This window comes from Molothrus aeneus, chromosome 17, assembly GCF_037042795.1.
Source record: "Molothrus aeneus isolate 106 chromosome 17, BPBGC_Maene_1.0, whole genome shotgun sequence".
In the NCBI taxonomy this organism is placed as follows: Eukaryota; Metazoa; Chordata; class Aves; order Passeriformes; family Icteridae; genus Molothrus; species Molothrus aeneus.
In genome coordinates this window covers 4632765-4640052 of record NC_089662.1, presented here as the reverse complement: position 1 = coordinate 4640052, position 7288 = coordinate 4632765, and positions in this window count along the sequence as shown.

Below are 7288 nucleotides of genomic sequence, written 5' to 3'. Positions count from 1 at the left end.
GAGCTTTCTCTGACATGTGACTGAGAACTCTGTCCTGAATTCACTTATTACTACTGCAACATGGCAGAATTTCAGTTTAGGAGTCAGCAAGTGACCCACAGAGACACGGCTTAACTGTAAAATGTGTTTATTGCTGCCTCTGTGCGTGCAAAAATCCAAAACCAAAGCTGATGAGAAGAAAGTGCATCTGTGTTCCCTTCCTCTCCGTATCCACAGAGATATAGGTGCAGGATGGATGGAATGGGAAAAGCTTTGGCCATGTTAGAGGTTAATTACAGCTCTGGGACTAGACTTAGATCAGCAGCCAGGACCTTGGCAGCCCTGGGCTGTGCAGGGTGGAGGCGGCTTTCCAAAGCTGAGTCTGGCAGCAGGAGCCTTAGCCCAGGGCACTGGAGAGCTCAGCAACTTTGCATCAGTCTCTGAAGTCCATAATTCAGTTGTCTGTTTATTGAAATTGTGTTGTAAGCACAGCTGCTTTCTGAGGCACGTATGGAAATGAAGGGGGAGTCTCATAAATGCCCTGGCTCTGCACCAGACCGGTGAGTCAGCGTAAAGAGCTGAAACGCAGCTTAACAGCTACATGATAACAAAAAACCCTAAAATATCCTCAAAATTGCTCTCCCAGCCCCCACCCCCCCTTTTCTGTTCAAATTTGGGTATCAGCATTGTTATTGGGAAGATAAGGAGAGCTACAACCTCAGCAGGATCTTGCAGTGCCCAGGGCCTGGGACTGGAGAAGGTGAAGACCTTCAGGGCAGAGGGAGGGCTGAGCTCATCTGAGAGCCTGCAGGCATCTGCATCATCCTCGTTTCTGCTGGCAAATCAAAGCCTTTGCTTCAGTTGCCAATGCAAAGATTTGGAGCTAGAAGAGAAATACAATGTTTGTTTACTAATATAGTAAAAATTCACGGCGTCAAATTTTCCTTCTTTTTTCCCCCCAGTACAAATAAAATTTTGCAGAGACCTAAGTTAAGGAAAAAAAAGACATTTCAAAGGTGAACTTGCACAAAAAGCACCACTAAAACATCCAGCAGTTTCAAAGACTCAGTTCCTAAATTCCTGTTCCTCATGCAGCGTTCAATCCAATTTCACAGGTAGCTGTGGTCGCTCAAACTCCTTTCTTCAGGGAGCTCACTATTTGCTGGAAAGATTTCACCCAGGCCTTAGAAGGGGATTTTTCTCTTGTGCTTTCATAGTACACAAGTTTCTCAGTGGCCAGAGGAGCCTCCTGGATTAAACAAGCAGGTGGAAAGCTGCAGTGGCTGAAGGACACTGAGCAGTCCCTGTGCCTTGGATGCACAGAAGGAGCTGCTGTGGGCTGTGCTGGGAGTTTAAAGTGAAGAAATGAGGTGACAGCAGAACTCCTGCCCTGCTCTGCAGGCATGCAGGACACGTGTGGCTGTGGTCTCTGCTCCAGCATGCAGTGCTGCTGTCAGCCTGTCAAACACACAGCTGGGCACAGCTGGCCTGCAGCCCCACACAGGGCTGAGGGTGCTGCTGTGCCTTCCTCTCCCCTCCTCAATTTGTGCTCCCAATCTCTGCAGTTTTAGTGCCTGGCAAAGTTCTCCTTTCGTGGTGTCTCAAGGTCTCCTGCTGTGTTTATTTGACTGCAGCCCAGAGCTGCTGTCAGATGGAGAGCGAGCAGCCCATGTCCTCACTTAAACCTGCTGCGAAGGAGCAAGAGCCCTGCAGAGCAGAGGAACGTGTCCTCTCCCTGTCTGCACATCCAAACCCCTCTGGGAATGCCCATGGGCACTCTGGCAGCACCCTGAGGGCTGGGGAGGAGGAACAAGGCATGAGATGACAAATGAAGGCAGAAGTTGGCCACAGATGCTCCGAGCACTGGGGCTCACCCAGGGCAGGAGGTGAAGCCAAGGGAGGCACAGAAAGCACTGGGAGGGTGCTGGGAAAGGAAAGTGGGTAAAACAGAGGTGGAGAAACAGAAGGAAATGGGCAAACTTGCAGATGAGGGCAGGTTTTGAATGGAGATAGTGGGAGGAAATCAGTGGTGCAGCACAAGGGGAACTGTGGGGTGGTGGGAGGGGAGGAGTGACCCAGATGTGGGGTGTGGGTTCTCCAGAAGGCAACAGCACAGGACAAAAAAAGGAAATGATGTTCAGGCCAGACAGTTGCCAGTGGTGAAACAATATCATAGAGAAAGATTCATGTGTAAGAACACTGACATTGATTATTCTCTGTTAAACAAACAAACAACAAATTCAAGGGCCTGAAAAGTGCTGATGTCATGGGAAAGCTCTCAAATGTCTTACACATGGAATAAAAACCAGAGTCTGACTTAAAAAGGAAAATTAGATGAAGGAAATCAGTAAGACAAGAGAGGACACAGGAGGGCACCAAGGGAAAGGTGAAAGTAGCAGCAGAATTGAGGGACTAAAAGAGACAGAGGAGTAGATCTGGGATATTCATGCTGATTTCAGTAGAAGGTCGGGAGAGGATATAAGAAATTAGCTGAGAATAAACCAGGATGCAAAACCAAGGTGCATTCATCTGGTACAGCTGAATTAAAAAGTGCTGTAGCAAGAAAAGTCAAAGGTAACTGATATTTCATGCTCCAGCTTCAGATCAGTAAAAAACATTGCAAAGGTTGGTGGGAGGGGCTGTGACCTTGAGGACATCACCTGCACCAGGAAAGTCCACACCAAACTGGGCAGTGAACTGGCACAGGGAATTCTCAACACACCAAGAAGCTCTCCAAGTGTATCCTCACCACTGCAGGAAAACTGAGACGTGGGATGGTGCCAGTGGCAGTTTGTACCTTGTAAATAGACCAAAAGAGGAAAAAGGATTAATTGATCAATCCCCAATATTTGTACAACACACCCTTATCACAGGCTGCCACTCACTTCTCCTCTTGTGCAGGCACAAAGGCCAACTCCCAGCAGGCAGAACATTCAGTGCCAGCCCCAGCCCTCAGCAAGGCAGTGAAGGCTGCTCTGTCACACCAGGACTTTCCCAGCATGGTCACCTGCAGACATAAGAGCCAGGAGCAGGTCTGGAGAGGAAAACTTCTCTAAACCCACGAAGAGCCTGTGAAGGATTTCAATGGTGGGCAAAGATCCACGGCTTGCAAGGTCACAAGTCAAAATCCCTGTGGTCAGGAGCTGCCTGCTCACCCAGGGTGAAGCTGTGTCCCAGCTGCTCCTCCTCATCCTCGGGCTGAAGGAATGGGCACTGCCTGCCCCACCTTGCCAGGGATGCCTGCAGCCAGAGCAGTGCCCTGGTGTCAGGTGAGCACATCTGTGGGGTCACCTGAGTGCCTGGCATGGAATCCTCTGGGGTTTGCTTTGAGGGAATTTGCTCTGGAGGTGGTTTCCTCCCCCACTGTGCACAGGAGCTGCAGTGACAAGCAGGAATTGCACTGCAGCACAGCACAGCCCTGCAGCTCTGGTTTTATCTCACATTTAACCCCTACCTCTTCTCCAGTGCCTCCAACCCCTGCTGGGGCCCCCCTCCTGCTGCAGCATGTGGGGTGGGTGCCATCTCCAGAACTTTCTGGGAAGACCACCCTGACAGCTCCAAGCATTTCTCTCTGTCCGTAGCTTGGGAGATGAAAACCTTTTATACTGCTCTGTCTTGTTTCCTTCCTCTCACCCTCACATGGCACTTCAATTGTCACTCACCTTCTTCACTGCATCTTGGGGAGATTATTCACACAGATCATCTCAAGGTACAAACTTTGCACCTGGCTGGAAACTTTGAAGGTCAGCAGTAAGCTGGTTTATGTTTATCACAGACCAGAACATGAAAGCACAACATTGCTGGTGCACTGCCACATTGGCAATAGACTCATATCAGGGGCTTTAAAGGCCACAGCTGCTCATGAGGAGGGGAACCTCAAAATACAGTCTCCAAAAACAGTGAATCAGAACAAGACTGGCTACCTGAAACCAGGCCATTCTGGACAGCTCTGGTGTCAGTGATGAAGGCTTTTAGGAAGAAAATATCACATCAGGCACAGCAGGATGCTTCTAAAATATCTCAGCACTGGGCTACTGAAAGATGCTTTAGCATTTAGATGAGAAAATGCTATTTTATTTGCAACTATCCCTTCTGATAGCATCCTTGAATCTCTCAGTTTCTGGCCTTGAGGAAATCACCCAGCCCATAATTCACTTGTGGAACAGGGTGGGCCTTCACCTGTAGTTCACAAAGCTGATGGAAATTTGGAAAACAATTGCCATGCTCCTGTTCTCCAGCCTGGGAACTGTGCCCAGAGAAAGCAGAGACTTACACAGAAACCCAGAGCAGAGCTACCAAGTTTGGTACCCCTGCAAAGTGGGGTCTGCACATCCTCAAACACCTGCAGCACTACTCATTTCTCTAAATTCTGGTTTCTTTAATCTGTTAAAAAAGTCTGAGAATAAAGACCTTGATCACAGGAACACAAGTGTAATGGCAAATTCAAAGAGCAACACTGGTTTTGAAAGCAAATGTCACTTTTGCAGAGGGCTGTGGTTTAGAGGGAAAGTCAGGGCACTACCAGAGGAAAACCATGACATTTTCTACACAACCCTCACACACTGGTCCCATTAAAGGCCCTTCCACCTTCTATTAGGCAGCCATTGATTGGAATTAATTAAAATATCTCCTGTGCACTGGACTTGAAACTCATCAGTGCTTTGTCATTATCTGTGAGCTTTCTCCCCAGTTAAAGCAAATATTGTCCAATAATCTGGTTTGCAGTAAGTGTACAGAACATTTAGCCACAAAATACCCTGTGGCATTCAGGTATTTGACAAGCTGGAGGGTTTAAGGGTGTGCCTGGCATTTCTGTTTAGATACACAACTGTGCAATGTATTTTTTAATCCAAGCTCACATAGAAACTTGGCCTCAGAACCCTCTGGAACAGAAAAACAGCAAACACTTTTCTGGAGTCATAACCTCAGGCCCTTGGCTTGTTCTGGCACTTAACCCTTGAGGTGAACCAGCCATGCTGTCCTTGCAGCCTGCTCATTCACCTGGTTCTGCTGGCTGAGGAGCTTCCTCTTCCAGTTCCCAGGTGGGTTCATTCTCAGGAATGTGGAAATTTAGGGCACAGGCAATATTTCTCTGTTTGCTCTGGGGTGCCCTGACCCCCAGGGCAGCACTGACTTTGACCCTCATTCATGGAGAAAGTTTCCCAGACTTCAAGATAGACTGGAATCCACAAAAGTGTGAAATAGATTATAGAGAGTAATGTAGGTGTAGCACTTGCTGAGAAATTTAGGGTTTTGGGATTTTTAGTATGTTGTGGATGGAAGCAAGATGGAGGGCACAGGGTGTTGTCCTGGGTTTCTTCTTCATGCTTCTTCTTCCTGGGTTTGGGTGGCATTTTGTAATTAGACAGAAAACTCTGCATTGCAGGCTTCCAGAGATCAGTGATTGGGTTAAAAAAGGAAAATTATTGTATTTGCTGGGAAATGTCCTGACAAAGGCAAGAATTATGAATCTGACTCCATGTTCTCAGAAGGCTCATTTATTATTTTATGATACTATATTATATTAAAGAATACTATACTATACTAAAGAACACAGAAAGGATACTTACTGAATGCTAAAAGATAATAATGAAAACTGGTGACTCTCTCCAGAGTCCTGACACAGCTTGGCCCTGATTGGCCAAAGAGTGAAAACAACTCCCAGCAGAATGCAATGGAACAATCACCTGTGGGTAAACAATCTCCAAACACATTCCACATGTGAGCACAACACAGCAGAAGCAAATGAGATCAGAATTGTTTTCCTTTTCTCTGAGGCTTCTCAGCTTCCCAGGAGAAAAATTCTGGGTGAAGGGATTTTATCAGAGAATGTGAATGCCACAGTAAATAATCTGTATCCTTTCTTAATTAGATAGTTTAGTCTTAAAAGACCTTGCAACAAGAGATGTTGGCCATTTTGTGCCTTACTAATGAAAAGCTGCAGAGCTCCTGGTTGTGAGACTGTTTTACTGATAAGAAATAATAAACACCTGAGTCTGAACATGAATTACCCCAAGTACCTTCAATCCAGACCCAGAGAAACCAATACAGGAGCTTCTCTCCAGCACTCCCATGGCTCTGGTGCCTTCACCCAGGTCCTGCTCCTCTCCCAGGAGTGAGCACACGCTTTGTCCCCTGGAGCAGCACCCAGAGCTGCTGTGGAAGGCTGGCAGTGCCACCCCTGACTCTGAGCAAAGCCAGCTCACAGCTGGGCCAGCTTCAGAGGGGCCTGGGTTCAGCAGGGTTTGACCATCTGGGAAGGAAAGGAGCACAAGGAGACTGTGAATGCTGGAGCTGCTGCTGCCAGCCCGGGCAGAGCTGCCCCAGGGAAATGATCCTGACAGGCCATGCATCTTTAATGGTGCTCTCTGCACAGAACACATTTGATAGCTGAAGGCACAAAAGCCTCAGCAGGAGTGTCAGGAGCCTTTGTCCATCTTTCAGAGCCAGATCCAGTTTCTACAGTTGATGAAAGCTCCCCTGTTAGTTTTAGCAGGGCCTGAGGAAGGAAAGCTGCAGCTTGGGCTTACAGCTGTGAGAGTCAGGGCTGGTTTATAGGGATTTAAACACAGATAGTCCATGCTTAGCACTTTCTCCTCTGTAAGGAGGATGGGTTTGCTGGTCAGCTGCCCTGACAGTGATGATGCTGTGCAAACACAAGACTGCAGCAGGAGCATTCAAACAACCTGGGTTATGTTCTCAGAGTTCCCCTGTCACTCATGCCCACTGTTTCCAAAAGGGAACATAATACCTTTGCTCTTTAAATCTACAAATTCACATTTAAATAATCAGCATTTAAGAACAGGGAGAATGAGAACAAAGCAACACCAAAAGATACATCAGGAGACAGCAGGAACTCAGCCCTTTATTAGAGTTCCCTGACATTCAGAATACAGACTCAAGGTTAAAGTATCCAGCCTCAATTGAATATTCAGTATTACACAATGCACACAGCACTAAAAGCAACATCAGGATTCTTTTTTTCCCCCTGAGGCCGCTGAGACCTGGTTTAATGTTGTATCAAGACACCCTAACAGAGCAGAACACACAGAGCAAACCCCATTCCCTGGTCTGGGAACACACAGGTCACTCCTGCCCCAAGCTTGGGTTTTATTTTGCAACCCCCCCAAACTTCCCCACTTTTATTGAGCTTTTAGCAAAGCAGATAAATGGGTTTTTTTCCTTTCCTAGTGCATTCAGCAGCTCATTTGGGCATGGCTCTGCATCCATTGCAGGTCAAGATGTTCCTAATTGCTTTCACATGTATTCCAGTTAACCAGCCCCGGTCATGTTACACTGCAAATGAAAA